The 16,372-nt window shown below is 49.3% G+C and overlaps 2 long non-coding RNA genes across 2 annotated transcripts; both read left to right on the top strand.

Annotated features, from left to right (window-relative positions):
* The first annotated feature begins 1,019 nt into the window (after positions 1–1,019).
* On the top strand, positions 1,020–3,518 carry LOC109502856. The gene is made up of 2 exons (XR_002161740.3): positions 1,020–1,163; positions 2,064–3,518. It is a non-coding gene; the product is annotated as an uncharacterized LOC109502856 (long non-coding RNA).
* Positions 3,519–9,701: 6,183 nt separating this feature from the next.
* Positions 9,702–14,165, top strand: LOC109502855. Its single transcript, XR_002161739.2, has 3 exons — positions 9,702–10,185; positions 11,995–12,158; positions 13,479–14,165. It is a non-coding gene; the product is annotated as an uncharacterized LOC109502855 (long non-coding RNA).
* The last annotated feature ends 2,207 nt before the right edge of the window (positions 14,166–16,372 follow it).

Genomic DNA, 16,372 nt, shown 5'->3' with positions numbered 1-16,372 from the left:
CTTCACAATCTAATTCAATGGCATATTTGGGGCGGGGGCGCTCATGGGGGCATTTCTGACATCTGGGAATGCAGCCAATGTGTATGTATTTATATGAGTTCTGTCTCAAGAATGTGCTTCACGACCCCATTCCTTTGATTATAATCTAATCGCACACAAGTGTAGGAACACCTTCTACTGTGACAATAGCCTGGAGAGAGACATACTACCAGCGATCAGAGCCTCCTCCCTGGTTTTTCAGTTCAGAGGACACATCATACATCCCCAGGCCATTTCTTACCAAGGAAAAGTCTTAGAAGAAGCATGCTTCCAGAAAAATAAATATGCTATTTTTAAAAACATCACTCATAAAACTTGCTCTTAGCTTCTTTGAAAGAATAATAATAATAATAATAATAATAATAATATAAAAAAGCTTTGGAGTAGATCGATCTGGGATTCAGGTTTTCAGGTTGTGATTAAAAGAAATACATGTATGATGTCCAGTGCTAACAATGACTCTAAATGCACATCAGCTTTATGTGTTAAATTGTCTTTCGGATTCAGTGCGTTTGTAAGTGCCCTATGCCCCACCTTAGAATAAAGACAGGGAATAGTAAAAAATGCTTTGTTATCAAGGACTTTGTTATCAAATGTGGACTCAGCCACTTACCAGCTGTAGATGTAAAAATCCTTCTCTGAGCTCCAGTTTCCTCATCTACAAAATGGAGACAAAAAATATCCAACTCTTAAGGTTGAAAGGATTCAATGAGATAATGTCATACAGCCTTGGATAAATATTAATCTCCCTCATTCCCACATCCTTGCTTTGGATGCAGTAGAGAGATCATTCAAACACGTACGGCCACATCCTTACCACCAGGAAGATTACAACCTTGTCGAAAAGACAACACTTAGTAACGTATAATAAACTGCCAAATTGGTAGGAGATTGGAAATGATCAACACATAACAGGTGACGTCATAAAGGGGATGGCCCAACTGGGAACACCTCACAGAAAAGATGTGTTGTGAAGGACGGGCAGCTTGGAGCAGACAGGAGGAGGCATCAGTTCTGGCCCGGGTGTGAAGGGAGGAATCAAGTGGAAGACGTGTATGAGAGAGTAGAAGACAAGACGAGCCAGGCCAGGGAAGAGAGGCCACGGAGGGCAGCCACACAAAATGGTACGGCAGAGAAGGTGCAGGGGCATGGGGTGGGGGCATTGAGCAGCCAGGCGGAATCAGGTGGGCATGATTTCATCGGAAATGAGGTTAATTGCAGGTTCTGATATCATGAGATCAGAGTTTTATGAAATGAAATGCTAACGGCCTCCTCCCTCCCCAGACAAGAGGCAGGAGGAGGGAGTGAGAAAATCGTGAACAAAGGAGGGAAGGGGGAGGTCCACCAATGGCTCAGATGTGGGGGATAAAGGCGACAAGGAATCGGGATGACCTCTGGTTTGAGTCATGATAACAAGGGAAGTATATGGAGCATCCCAGGGACTCAGGGGTTAGAAAAGGGGGTTGACTGAAGAAGAAAACCATTTGGTCAATTTTGGACAAGTTTATGGTGAGGTAGCTGAACAAGGGCCCTCTGTGTGCATGTCCCCGGGGAGTGCATGCCCCTGAAAGGCAGGGCCTGGTTCCACTTCTATTTAATTCCATCCCCTCCCCTCCCTTTACTCCAGCATCGTGTTCCTTAAAACCTCAACGGGATTCATAACTAGGTCTGCCTGGATGGAGGCAGGAAGTTATTCAAGCTGTCCGGAGGAAGCCAGAGGCGTGTTTCACACCTGTGTTTCCCAAGTCGCAGTTGAGTCCCTGAAATAGTCAGCTAGTGGTCCCGTAAAACTGTTCAGACTCCCTCACCTTTTTGCAGCAGAAAAATAAGAGTTTCTGGAAAGGATTTGACTCCATATCAGAGATTCTCATGTCTTAGGGAGAGCCAAATGCTATAGAGAATCTTAGAATCCTAAGGTAACCTGGAGATGTTCTTTTACGTGCCCTTGATAATATCCTTCCTCAGTCATGTGTATTCCAGACATCTCCTCCCTGTCGGTAATTTGTCGTGTCTCTTTCTGTAAGGTACCCTTTGATGAATGCTCAGAAGTACCTTGGATGGATTCTCTTGCCCATGCATTCTGCCTCCAGGGAAGCCCACCCTTATCTACTGCTGTGGTTGACCATGACTTGGGCCAGCATTGCTGTGTGGGATTCCGGGCACCAGAACAGCAAGCAGGCCTGGAGGCCGCCAGCATTAAGGAATCGAGGAAGAGAGTTCCAGATGGAAGCAGCAGAGTGTGAAGATGCTTGACTGCAGGCCAGCCCCGGGGCGGGGGGAGAGGTGCGGGGGCTTGGAATGCCCTAAAAGGTTCCAGACCGGTGGAGAAAGGCTGCTAGGAAAGGCTGAGAGCATCGGCACGCAGACCCAAAGGAACGTCTGGTATTCAGCCCCTATGTTAGGAAGATCTGAGGCATTACAGACTCCCCAGGATTGAAATCACCCTCACCCTCAGATTCTCAGGTCCACACTCCAGCCTCCTGCCAAGATCACCAAAGCAGTGTTTCACGAACCGAGAAGGAAATCCGCCATCACCCTTGTAGGTCATTCATTCAAGACCCCCTAACACTTCCATTGCCTTCTATGCAATGTCAAGAAGAGTTAAGAAAAAAAAAAATCAAACTTCAGATTATTCTGAACTAGAAGGAAACAGATAAATGCAGGGGAAGTAAGGCACGTTGAGGAAATGAATGAAAGCTGGAGAACAGAAGGAACAGCCAGGAGTCGGAGAGGGCATGACATACAGACCATACTCTCGAAAGGGCGTCTCGGTGTTCTTTCACGGAGAAGACAACCACACTAGCCTCTGTTTCCTCATCCATAATATGGGGAAACCACTCTCTACCTTGCGTTATCGATGTCACAAAGAGTAAAGCCCGTTTTAGATGCTAAAGACCTTGACATGTCGAAAGGACGCTTCGCCCCCAGATCCTCTTCCAGAAGCCCTGGATGAGTAAGTGGGGCCAGCGCCATCTGTAACGAGCTCCCAGACTGTGCTCATCCTCGCAGCTGCCAACACTCTTCCTGCTTGCAGATGATAACTCACTTCCTTCACCAAATGAACCATGACCGGACCACTCCCAGAACCTGGTGATCCCAAGCCCTCCAAGACCATTTCCCACCAGTCTCCATCAGAGCTCCCACATGGCAGACGCAGACCCCTCCTGGAGGCAGGGACCAGCCACGGGCCCACATGGAGGTGAAGAAAGAACGCTGAGGACCGGCTTAGAGCCAGAAAAGCCTGAAACATCGTCTTAACTCCTGTGTTTGAACCGCAGCCTAGGGAACTCTGGAGTCTCGCTGAGGGGTTTCGAAGGGGAACAGGGGTAGCTCAGGATTAGTTTCCAGTCCCCTACCCCTGCCTCAACCACAGAAGTTATGTTACTGCTCTTATATACTGGGGTTCCATATATGTTTTTATTTACAGAATGGGTCGTGTCCTTCTAAATTATGTTTATAAACCATCTGCTTGCAAAATACATTTTATAGATGAAGAAACCAAAGTTTAGGGAGGAAAAATTAATTGTAATCAAGACTCCTTTAGGATCAAATACCAAACCCAAGGGAAGAATTCTATTGAGAAAAGTGCCCATGCTGTTGAGCCCAAACTAACATGACATGCACAGGAATCCCTGTGTAGCCTTATATTTTTGTTGAGCCCTCTCCTTTCTGATTCCTAAGTACTTCTAGGACAGGTAGAGGTGCTATTTAGGAAATGTCCTCTGTGCATCCTCACTCTAGGGCTCTGTAGGTCCTTCCTTCAGCCCTGCTTTGTCCATCCTCCATCATTAACACTCTGTATCACTGGTCAATCTAGACTATGAACACTCTGAGGGCAGGGACAGGGTCTAATTCCATAAGTCTCTGTAGTCTCCACATTAAGCACAATGCCAATAACTCATGAGAAGCCCGATAGATGGCTTCTGAATGAATGAATGAATGAATGAAGACACTTCTGAATGAATGAATGAATGAAGACACTTCTGAATGAAGACAGACATAATCCCCTGGTTTCTCTTCTCTAAGTAAGTTAACCTCCTTCACGTTTTTCCCCCCTTCTGGGTTACGGAGGGCTAATGCTGTAAATTCTCTCTAAGGGAAAACTGGGCAGATGTACTTGGGAACATTTAAAAAACTAGGTTGGCATTGGAGAGGAAACAGCCAATATATTTAGCTACCCATGGCATGCCAAGGCCTTATTGAGACAGAAATAAGCACTGGAGGAGGAATCTCAATTAAATATTTTTCTAAGCAGTCAGTTCTGGGCTTTGCCTGAACATGGCTCTGCGGAGCTGGGGTGAAGCACAGGACAGAAAGCCAAGAGGATTGTGAGTGGGCCTTCTGAATCATCTTGGACCTCGGCGGCTTGCAACGTAAAGCTGGTGACCCCAGGGGTGGGAGACTGGCCTACCTTCCTTGGTCCGAGGATCAGGACACCCTACCCTAGTTGCAGGTGCTTTCCAGGATCCCCTACATTGGAGGGACGCATCCTCTCCTCTACACCTATTCTTAAGTGGTACCATATATCTGAACTACTCCTCCTGCGAGTTCCCCCCAACGATTTCCATTAGTCAACAGTTCCTGAGAATCCTGCCTCATCAAGAAAGTATTCCAGGAGTGACCTGAGGGGAAACAATGACATCTTGGGCACTGACTCTGCCACGCGTCCTGCTTATCTTTGTTAAAACACACAGCACTTCAGTCCAGAGTCAGTAGGATGACCACCACCCACTGACTGGGGCTTGGGGACGGGCCCTTGTGCCAGGCAGGGTGGATGGAAGCGGGTACCTGGTGCTGGCACAGGCAATCCAGTACAGGAGCCAGATCAGTCTGCCAGGGGACACACATGGGAGTCATAACAAATATCTCTCTTTTTTCATATTTTGAGAGATCTTACTGTTTTGAAAACAGCTTTTCTCACTTAAAAATGTATCATCAACATTTTCCCATGTCATTGAGTATTCTTTTAGAACATGATTTTTTAACATCTATATAGCATCATGCTCTCATTTGGAAATCAGACTTTATTTAGCCAACCTCCAGCTGTTAGGCATTTAGATTGTTTCCTGTTATTATAACGCTGAAATGAAGACCCTCAGGGGTACAACGTTGTGTTCATTTCTAATTGGGTCAAGAAGCAGGATGGCCGGGTGGTTAAAATCAGGGGCCTTGCAGCTGTCGTCCCCAGATCTCAATCCCTTACCTCAAATGACATAACCTCTCTTGGCCTCATTTTCTTTATTTGTAAAATGATGATTTGCTTGGGAAAAGTATTAATAATACTTACCTTACAAGGTTGACCTGATAATTTCTGAATATAAAGTACTTAAAACAATGTCATCCTTGACACTGTGTCGTTGGTTGAGAAAGTACTCAAGCTTTAATTATTATGTCTTTGGGGTTATATACCTTGAAGAAGAGTTTCTGGATCAGCAATTTTATATATATTTTCAGGCCTTGGAAACATATTGCCTACTGCCCTTCTGAAGGATTATGCCAAACCCACAAGCAGCTTGTAAAGATGTTGGGTTGTCCACAGTCTTCCAAATCTCTTCTTTTAAAATACCCAAGATGTTTGCTTTCACCAACCTGGACTTCTCTGTAGCTGTGGGATTTAGGACTAGTGACCTCTCTTTCCTGAAGCCCTCGAGTCCTCGGGTTCTGTCCCCATGTTCTCTGGGTTCTCCATCAATGTCTCCCATCTTCCTCCATGTCTCTTGTTGGGTGCACACTCCTGGGACCAGGCAATCCTGGATGTTACCTCAGGTCCAGGCGTCAGTGGTCTCCTCTCCATTTTCCAAATGCTCTTTCTTGGAGGTCTCATCCCCTTCCACCCATGCCCTTGGTTTGCTAATTGACATGTCTAGTTCTCACTTGTCATGAATGTCCCAATCCCACATCTCCACGTGGGTGTCCATCATCTCAAATCTTCAAGCCTGATGCCAAATCTGCCATATCCTGCTTCCTCTCCTCCACCTCTGCCAGGCAAGCTCCTTGTGTCTATTTTCATGTCACCAAAGCTTGAAATGTCAAAGACACCTTGGATTCTTCCTCCTCATCCATGGTCATCAGACCAATCCATAATTTTCTCTTAATAGCTTTGTAGGGTGTCTCCCCCTTGCCATTCCCAACACTTTCTCCCTTATTCAAACTTTAATCATAAGACAGATCTTCTTGTCTTCCAGCTCTCTCCTCCTGCACACGCCTTCCTTTGCTCGACTTTACAACGGATCTCAGGATGCCCAGTCACCCCCTGCTCAAGGATCCTCTCATTGCCTGAATAAAGTCCACACTCCTCCACTTGGCATTCAAGGACTTCAAAGACTCGACTCTACCCTAGATTTCCAGGTGTGTCACTTTCTACTGCAGCTCTCTTTGCCTGGAATGTTCATTTGCTCTAAATTCTATCCATCCTCAAATCATTCTCTTCCCTGAAGGCTTTTCTGACCATTCTGGCCTGCAACCATTTTAGTTAGAACTGTTAGCACTACAGGTAATGGTTTCAGAAACACTCGAACTGGTTTCGCCCACAAGGATATTTTCTGGCTTCCGTCAAAGGAAATCTATAGGTAGAGTAGCCAATGAGGTCAACTGTAGCAAACACTATTGCTAACCAATATTTGTCTCTCTCTCTTTCCCAACAAAACTTCAATGTTGTTCAAGTACCCACCTCTCCTTCACACAGCCATGTGCTCCAGGGAGGCTGACCTCATTCTTCACTTGAGTAAGTGGTGACTAAGGACCCAGGTGCTGGAGTCTGAGTTTAAAACGTAGTTCTGCTACTTCCTAGCTGTGTGGTCCCTGGGTAAATCATTTAAACTGTTTATTTCCATTTCTCCTGTATAAAATGAGAATATTAATAGTATCTCTTCTAGAGCATTATGATACAGCACTTAGGAGAGTGCCTGGTCCATAATAAAAATTATATTATGGAGGGCTTGCTATTTTTACCCCACCTAATAAGACAATCATGGCATTCCAAGGGCACTTGTGAAAAACTCATGAGGGAAGTCTGCCAGGGGCCTCCTGGGGAGATTGTTCTAACTCTTAAGAAGGAGACACAAAATTTCTTGACTCTCATTTTCTCGACTGTGCCACGTCTGAAGTCTTTTTGTCTGGGATGTGCAGCCGGAGGCAGACGGACCTCAGTGTTGATCGAATAATGTCATCAAGGACCCAGACTCTCTTGTCTCTTTGCTCATCCCTCTTCCACGCGCTGGCTTCTTCAAAGCAGTATGTTGGCTGCAGCAGTCCCAGCCATCATGTCACAGCAGCAACCAGAGGAGTAGAGAGACTGCCCCTTCCTGTGTCTCTGCAGGAGCAAGACAAGTTTTCCCATCCGCCGCCCGGCACTCCTGCCTCGTTAGCTACAACTGTGTCGCATGGCCTTCTTTGAACCAACTGATGGCAAAGGAAATAGGATTTTCTGTAGCCCCATCAGGGCAAGCACAGCGCTGGGAGCGAGGTCATCATTCTCCAAGATAACAGTGCACTTTCCGACAGCACCTCTGCGGGCTCTTTGTCCACTGGCAGTGATATCAAAATAAAGGATTTCCACGTAGCCTTCAAAAGACCTGGGTTCTGATCTGCACACTGCTGTTAGCTAGCTGGTGATTCTGAGCCAGTCACTTAAATTCTCTGGGCCAGTGTGCTCATCTTGAAAGTGGGAATAGTCACCCTGCCTTCTTGTAAGAATCCAACGAGAATGTGTGAGGGAGCCCCTCGTGAGCTTGGAGATGCTCTATAGATGTGAAGTATGCGAACTCCGGAGGGCTGTTGTCCTCTTTTACGAACTCCCTCTCACAGGCAAGAGAGCCCCTAGAGTCGGCAGCCTGCTCCGGAAGTGAGTCAAGAATCGGTCTCCTTCCGCTCATCTGCTCTTTTGGGCTCCCTCATCTCACAACCCACTCTTGGATCCGAAGCCCCGCCGGGTGTTGTCCGTCCATCTCTACCCTCGTGGCCCCAGACCTCTTTCGGACCGGTTTGTTTGCTTGTTTTAGTTTTCTTTCTTTTTTTAAAGAAAGTTTTTATTTGAGTGTCATTGACACAAGGTTACAGTAGTTTTAGGCGCACCACCACATAGTAATTCAACAGGTCCGTATGCTACGCCACGCTCACAAGTACAGCTTGTCTGTTACCAGACCACACTATTATAATACCATTCACTGTACTCCCTATGCTATACCTTTTATTCCCATGAATGCACTCCCATGATTCATTCATTCCGTAACCAGGAGCCTGTATCTCCCACTCCCCTTCATCCATTTTGCCCATCCCTCACTCACCTCCTCTCAGGCACCCATCGGTTTGTCTTCTGTATTGAAAAGTATGATTCTGCTTTTTGTTTATTCATTTGTTTTGGTTTTTTTTGTAAGTTCCACATTTAAGTGAACTCGTATGGTACTTGTCTTTCTCTGACTCATTTCACTTGGTGTAATACTCTCTAGGTCCATCCATGTTGTCCCAGAGGGCAAGATCCCATCCTTTTTTTTATGTCTACAGAATATTCCATTTGGACCGGGGAATCTTTAGGAAAGACTCTTTCGGATGCCTATGCCTATGGACGGCAAATCTCACTGCCAAGAGGGCTGAGATGTTGCATTTTTCATCCAGGAGCTCTGTGCTAGCTTTCCTTTGACCCAGTCTCTTGAGATCTGTCAAGGTCAGACAGGAAACATTTTAGAAAGTAGTTGTTAAAAGCATGAGCTCCAGGAGCACCTGGGTGGCTCAGTCGGTTAAGCGTCCGACTTCGGCTCAGGTCATGATGTCGCGGTCCGTGAGTTCGAGCCCCGCGTCGGGCTCTGTGCTGACAGCTCAGAACCTGGAGCCTGTTTCAGATTCTGTGTCTCCCTCTCTCTCTGACCCTCCCCCGTTCATTCTCTGTCTCAAAAATAAATGAACGTTAAAAAGAAATTTAAAAAATAAAATAAGAGCACGAGCTCCAGAATCAGGCAGTCTCTGGGTTAGAATCTGGACTTCAATGCTCAGTAGCTGGTTGATCTAAGCAAATCCTTTAGCCTCTGAATCCAGTTTCCCCATCCTTAAAACGGGACTATGGGGCTATGCCTATAAGGCTGCTCTGATAAAACATGTGAACCGCTTGGCACTGTGCCTGGCAGGGAACAAGAGCTCACCGGGCAGAAGTTCGGCTTTCTCGTTGATTTATAACAATTATTGGGGAAAACGTGAAGAACCCAATTCTAGCTCCTCTCCAGCCCTTGAGCAGCCAGGAGCCTTGGCAAGAGAACAAGGAGATCCGGTCCTGGCGCTACGGCCACAAACTGCTCTTGGTGACCTCCTTCCTCTCTGAGCTTCCATTTCCCGATCTACAGTGTGATGGGGGCCGCGTGGGGTGATCTGAGGCCCCTCCTCGCGCGGATGCTCACGGGCTTCTTTTCGCGGCTTCCAAGTTCTCCCGTGACAAGACTTTCAGAGTCTCCTCCCATCTATCTGGTTTCCAAAACTGGCTCGGGGGACAGTCCTGTCCGGGGCGTTTGCTCCAGGGGCCCCTCCCGTTTCTGGGCAGGGACGCAACACTTCCAGGTGGGCGCGGTTAACCCTTTCACTTCCATCCGGGGCTCTTCCGGCCCTGCCCCCCCTCGAGCCCCTCTCCGCGATCCCCCCACCCACCCCCCTCCGCTCCAGGCCTCCGTGTCCTCTCACTTTTTTGTCTGCTGCGCAAATTCCTGGCTCCCTAAGCCAGGTAGAAAAGCGGTTTAGTTCGACCCAATCTGGCACTTTCTCAGAACCTCCCCTGTCTCTGGCACATTCCTTGTGTTTGGGCAGGACCCAGAGAGCTAGAGAATTCCTCTCCTCCTTAGCGTGGGTCCTCGTGTTGGCATGCCAACAGCCCCAAATATTTAAAGCAATCATGAAAATGAGCTCAGAGTCCCATGCCAGCTCCTTGAAAGGAATTAGGCTAAAAACAGGACAAAGGAAGAGGTGAGGGCAAACGGAAAATGCCATGGAAGGCACTGCCCAGCACGGCCAGGGCCCAGAACCCTCCTCACAGCCTTCATTCATCTGCAGCCAGGCCCTGTGCTGGGCCCTGGGGATGCAAAGTTAAATGCACTGTCACGCCTGCCCTCCAGGAGCTCCCAGTCCAGCCGGGGAGGCTATACAAACAGACCATCACGGTACAGGATGGTAAGTATGGCCGAGATGCTACCAGAGGTCCAGTGGAGCCACCAAGGAGGGGCATCAGTTCAACTGGGGAGGGTCAGCGGCGCACCTCCAAAGGCCGGGCCCCGGGCCTGACTGAGGACGGGCATTCACCAGGGGACGAGGCAGAGGGCGTGCTTCCAGGCAAAGGGGAAACAGCGGATACTAAAGCACAGGAGCAAGAAGCAGGGTGGAGAGAGGAATAAAGTGCTCATGCGTAACTGCTTTGCAAACCGTGGGGGCCCAGCCTCTCTCCCGGGCGTGTTGATGCACACGGAATACACAGGACAGAGGGTGGGATTAGACCCAGCCCTACGCTGTCAGATTTTAAAAACTGTTGACAGAGATGGACACTTGGATGCACATAAACAGAAAGTCTGGAGCAGAAAGCCTTTATCAGCAGGGGCTTTGAGTGTGAGCAGAGCCCCGTGTGTGCAGGGGAGGTGGGGGGGGGGGTCGAGCACGCGCACGGGAGGACCTTTCCTGTGATGGATCTCGCTGGGTTGCTGGAGGGGAGATGGGATTTCCCAGGTCACTTGAGTGATGGAAGAGAGTCAGCTTGGCAGGTGGGGAGAGCTGGCAGGCCCCCAGGCACCTGGCACAGCCGAGGGGAAGGTGCCAAGGTCAAAAGCAGATGCCTGAGTGAGTGAGTTATGATTCCGGGAGCCCCAGGGCCTGCTGGTTCCCAGGATGCGATGGGAGAGGCGGGCAGGCCCCGGGCCTCCTCCTGCCAGGGCACCTCAGAGTCCTCACAGTGAGGGCTTTGGGCTGAATCTTGGGGTGCTGGCCAGCCACGGGGCACGGGGCAGCCTCCTTGGGAAAGAAATGAGCAAAACGAAAGTGACACATGCAAAAATGATTATCAGGCGCTATAGAAAAAAAAAAGGAATCTGTTAGGGCCAAGACGTCTGCTAATAGCAGTGTGTTATTAGCATCATCATCATCTTTATTTATTTAAATGGTTCTAGCATTTACTAAGCACCTACTGTAAGCCAGGCCCCGTGGAGCCTCACCGGCACTTAACCTTCACAAGAACATCAAGAGAGCGGTATCCTTACTGATCCCATGTCACAGAGGAGGAGATGTCTTCTTGGGAGCCTAAATGAGAGGTCCAGGGGGCCCTACAGCCAGGCAGCGTATATTTAAAAAGTGGCAAGTGTTGGGGGCTGAATCACATCCCCCCAAGTTAGTATGCCGACTCCCTAACCCCTGGAACCTCAGGATGTGGCCGTATTTGGAGACAGTCTTTCAGGAAGTGATTAAGGTAAAATGAGGTCATTGGGGTGGGTCCTCATCCAACGTGACTGGGTCCTAATAAGAGAAAATTCGGGTGCAGATGGGTGCAGAGGGGGGACCATGTGAAGACACAGGGAGAAGCCCGAAGGGTCCTCAGAAGAAACCAACTCTATCAACCCTTTGATCGTAGGCTTCTGCCCTCCAGAGCTGACAGCCGGTAGGTACAGCCTATTGATTGAGCCCCTCAGTGTATCATATTTGTCACAGCGGCCCGGAGGGACTACTTCAGGGGTCGGTGGCCCAGGAGGGCCTCAGAGAAACCAGGAGCGTCAGGTCTGTGAGGAGCATGTAGTGCCCACACAGAGGAGCTAACCACCTCCGCCTCGTCCTTGGCCGTGGGGAACCCGAGGATGCTCCGGCATCCTCCGTTCCGAGGGGGACGGTGGTTTCTTCCTTCGCAAGATCAGGACTGGAAGTCAGTGGATCACAAACGGGTTTAAAGAGCTTAAAACACAAGGCCTAAAACAAAGCAAAGCCATCATAATCTTTCCACTCTAGAGGCTTTCTTGGACAGACCTCTACGAGACGTGAGGTCAACGGGGGCAGATCGGTATTTCTACCTGGTTTGAGAAGGAAGACTGATGCCCAAAAGGAAGTCGTGTTCTCACATGAAATGCACCAGAGCCCCGAGGACACACTCGTGAGAGAAATCATCAGGACGGGTCAGTAACTGGGTCTGTCGTCACTATTGTCTGGGCTCTTGGACTCCTCAAAGCAAGTTCATCATTAAGGAAAAAAAGCAACGGGGTGCCTGGCTGGCACAGTCAGTAAAGCATGTGACTCTTGACCTCGGGGTCGTGGGTTCAAGCCCCACGAAGTTACTTAAAATTACTTATGAAATTACCTAAAAGAAACAAAATCTTTAAAGAAAAAGGCAAAAATATAGTCTTGAGGTTTGGGTAATCAGAATTGGTCTAGTTAGAGATTGGGGTGGGAAAGGGGGTTTTGAGGGTTCTAGTCAGTCCCTTATGTAGGGTGACCCAAGTCACCCTAGAATCTGCAGTCAATATGGAAATCACCAGAAGTACAGAGGGCTGAGGGCTCCAGGTTATAGGACTACGGGGTCTGGAGACAGGGGGTGCAGGGGAGACATCCTGAAGCGTAAAGAAAGGGGGATTTCTGGGTTGAGGGCAGACTTTGAAATAGGTACAGGCTACTAGGACAAAGAAAAGGCCAGCCAAAGATGGGGATCTGAGATGAGAAGGGCGTTCTGGAGGAGGCGCTCTGGGAGCTGGGCTCTGAGGGAGGAAGGAAATGGACCTCAGAGGAAGATGCTTTTTCCCATGGCAAGTGTGAGAGAGAAACTCTAGAAGGTTCAGTGGACAGCAGGCAGGAAGCCCTCAGTGAAGAGTTGAACGCCAGGAGGAGAGCCCTGGGCAGCCCGTGGGGTGTGTGTGTGTGTGTGTGTGCACGTACACGTGAGTCCTGGCACTTTCATGGTGGGGGGGGGGGGTGGTGGTTACCTGGTCAAACATCTCCTGGGAGGAGTAGGGCTAATGCAGCCAGAGCTAACACCGGCGAGATTTGGAGAGAGCTGGAGGGATTCCTCAGGCGCCTTCCGCGGGGAAGGGGGAGCAGGGATGAAGGGTCAGGAGAGGGGCCTGCTGGATTTTCAATCAGACCTATAGTGTCAAGTTTCAGCTCGAGTGATATCCAAATGTCTCATATTTCTATTTTATCATCTCCACACTTACTTCCAGTAAGCAGAGCACGCCATCTGCACGATGTCGGGCCAAGGAAGTCAGACCGGAGAGGAAATTGCACTACGCAGCCTAATCGGTCCGATACGCCTGGGATATCAGCTGAGACATGTGTGTCTTCACTTATCTAAGTCCTGACGTCCTGATTATTCCCGAACAGGATGCTTCGGCTCCAAAATGAACGACGGAGCTGCAGGCTCCGGTCTCCCCGAGAGCTTCTCTAACCCGCTCCTAAATCACATTTCTCCCCGGTCGCTGCGAATGATTCTCATGTGTTGACAGGTTCTGCAGTTCAAGACAAGACAGCGGCCCCAGTCCCGGTCTGAGAGAGAAGCGAACAGTGCAGCGGGGAGGCGACGTGAGGCGATGCTCAATGACACGGGCAGGAGGGGGCCTGCCCGCCCTTCCCAGCCCGCTCCTTCTCGGGCCTGCTGACGTGTCCTCTGCAGCCCTTGGGGACAGTAGCCCATCTGGGGCAGGGCGCGTCCTCTCCAAACCTTAGTTTCTTCTTCCTATGAAAAGCCGGCCTTGTAGGGCTGCGGGGAGGGTGAACGTGTTACACAGGAAGAGCTCCTAACACAGTGCCTGGCACACAGTAACCACTCAAAAAATGCTTTCAACAACGGTAACTAACAGCGGGGGCGCCGGCTGGCTCGGCGGGTAGAGCGTGCCGCTCTTAATCTCAGGGTCGTGAGTTCAAGCCCCAAGCTGGGCGTAGAGTTTACTTAAAAAATCGTAACCGTGAATACTTATGTCAGGATGATTTTAAGCCCTTCACGTACAGGACAAATCTAATCCCTCACAGCCCTGTATGGCAAACTCCCTGATTGTCTCCACCTCACAGAGGAGGACACTGAGGCACAGGGAGGTTCTGTAAATAGCCCATGGTCTGGGAGCTGGTAGATTGGGGATTCTGACTCTGGCTCCAGAGGTTAGCTGTGAATAAATAAATGAACTAATTAAAAAGTTGATATATTGTTGGATAGATGGATGGATGGATGGAGAACACGGATACGGAAATCACCAGAAGTGCAGAAGGGGCGACACGCGTTATCAGTAGGGGTTAGGCGATCTAAGCAGCACACGGACAGCTTGAGGGCTGGGAGTTCTAATCCCGGCCCCAGCTGCCCAGGAAAGACGCTGCTGTCAGTCATCCAGCGTTGCCTCGCAGAAGCCTGGCCGACACTCCACAGTGCAGGATGCCTCTCTTACTGCAACAGGGATAGTATGCCGTAATTTGGAAGGTTAGAACTGGACAGGACCAAGAGATCTCCTGACCCCTGATTTTACGTTTGAGGGGATTGAGGCAAGAACAGAGATGTGACCAACCCAGGGTCACGCGGCGTCTGCTGCGACACCCGCATCCGTGCCAGCCCTGTAGTCACTCTACCCTATGGCCTCGTCTTCACCCCAGGAAAGTCATGTCTGCAGGTTGGGAGGGGAATTTTGGAAGAAAAAACAAGTTTGAAGAGTTGAATACGTTGCATGGCAGATGTTATACAATGTGTTCTTTTGTTGCAAGCAGGTTCTTATTTAGGAGAGTCTAATGCAGTCACCAGGCCCCATCTCTCCCCACCCCTGCTTGAAGTCATAGGGACATCACTTGTACAGGACGCTTGTACAAAACGCACTATCCTCGGGCCAAACAGGCCGCTTGCCGTTCCCCAAACAGGCCTAGAGCCTTCCACATCCCCGCCAGCCAACAGACATTTGCTCCCTCTGTTCCCTCTGCCTGAATCCTGCCCCACCCCTACCCTTGCTTCCCCCTCCACACGTGGAGAAACCCTCCCCAGCCTCAAGGGGGCAGCCTGAGAGCCGCCCGCTCTGTGAAGCAACCCCAACCCTCACAGTCAGAATGGACTTTCTGGGCTCCAGCGGCACCTTGAGCCCGTGGCTAAATCCCGGCTCCCACGCCAGCCAGGCCTGGGTGGGAATCTCCGTACAAGTACCTTAACAGTCTCCCTGTCTCCATTTCCCCGCTGATCAAATGAGGATAACCATAACCCTAACCCTCTCCTCGGGGGGGCTGCGTAAATGAGATCAACATATGAACATTAAGAATTTAGCACAGCACCTGGCACTCGGTAAACGCGAGGCATGGGCCTCCCCGGGAGGTCTTAGTCTGCAAGCTGTTTTGATTTATGGTTGTTTGGGGTTTATGTCTTATCACCCCTCCTAAGGAGATGCCTATCTTGTTGTAGGAACTAGGCCAAGTTCATCTGTCCACATCCACTACACCCTAAGCCCCGCACAGACCTGGTGACCATGCGTTCAGTGGAAGTATACTGGACACAAACAAGATGTCAGTGCAGCCAAGGGCAGAGGGTTACAGCGTCTGTAACCATGGTGACTGCCTTTTCAAACAGGCCGCAGGGGTTCTGTCGGCCCCGTTACTAGCTCTCTTATGGATGATAAAAGTTCTGCTGAGGTCAGATAGTGCACGTCAGTTTCTTTACACTACAATCTTACTTCATGCTTACGAAAACCCTATGAGGTAGACGTGATTATCCCTATTTACAGATTGGGAAACTGAGGCTCAGAGAGACTGTCATCTGCCAAAGGTCAGATGTCAAGTGTGCGGCAGAGCTGGGCTTTGAACCTAAGGCTTGTCTGACTCCCAAGTCTGTGTTGTCTATGCCAGGACTCTGAAAACGCCCTCACCGTCAGCCCCGGTGCCTGTTTCTGTACGGCCATCAAGGCAGGAAGGGCTTTTAGGCTTTTAAATAGTTGGGGGAGGACACGTGGGTGGCTCATTTGGTTAAGCGGTGACTTTGGCTCAGGTCATGATCTCCCGGTTCATGGGTTCAAGCCCTGCATCGGGCTCCAGACTGACGGGGCAGAGCCTGCTTGGGATTCTCTCTGCCTCTCTTTCTCTACCCTTCCCCCACTTGAACTCTCTACCTCTCTCAAAATAAATAAATAAACTTTAAAGATAAATAAATAATAAATGTAATTGGGGGAAGAAATCAAAAGGAGACTAGTATTTTGACATGCAAAAATTACACGAAATTCCGATTTCAGCGTGTGTAAGTAAAGCTTTATTAGAACACAGCTACATCCGTTCGTGTATGTACCGCTTGGCTGCTTTTGTACTATAAGAGCTGGAATATCTTCAGGAGAGATTGTCTGGCCCTCAAAGCCTGAACTATTTACTATCTGGCCTTTACAGAAAAAGT

The sequence above is a fragment of the Felis catus genome, chromosome C1, assembly GCF_018350175.1.
Source record: "Felis catus isolate Fca126 chromosome C1, F.catus_Fca126_mat1.0, whole genome shotgun sequence".
Taxonomy (NCBI): Eukaryota; Metazoa; Chordata; class Mammalia; order Carnivora; family Felidae; genus Felis; species Felis catus.
The sequence above is the reverse complement of the archived record's forward strand: the minus strand, read 5'-3'. Positions and strand labels throughout refer to the sequence as shown.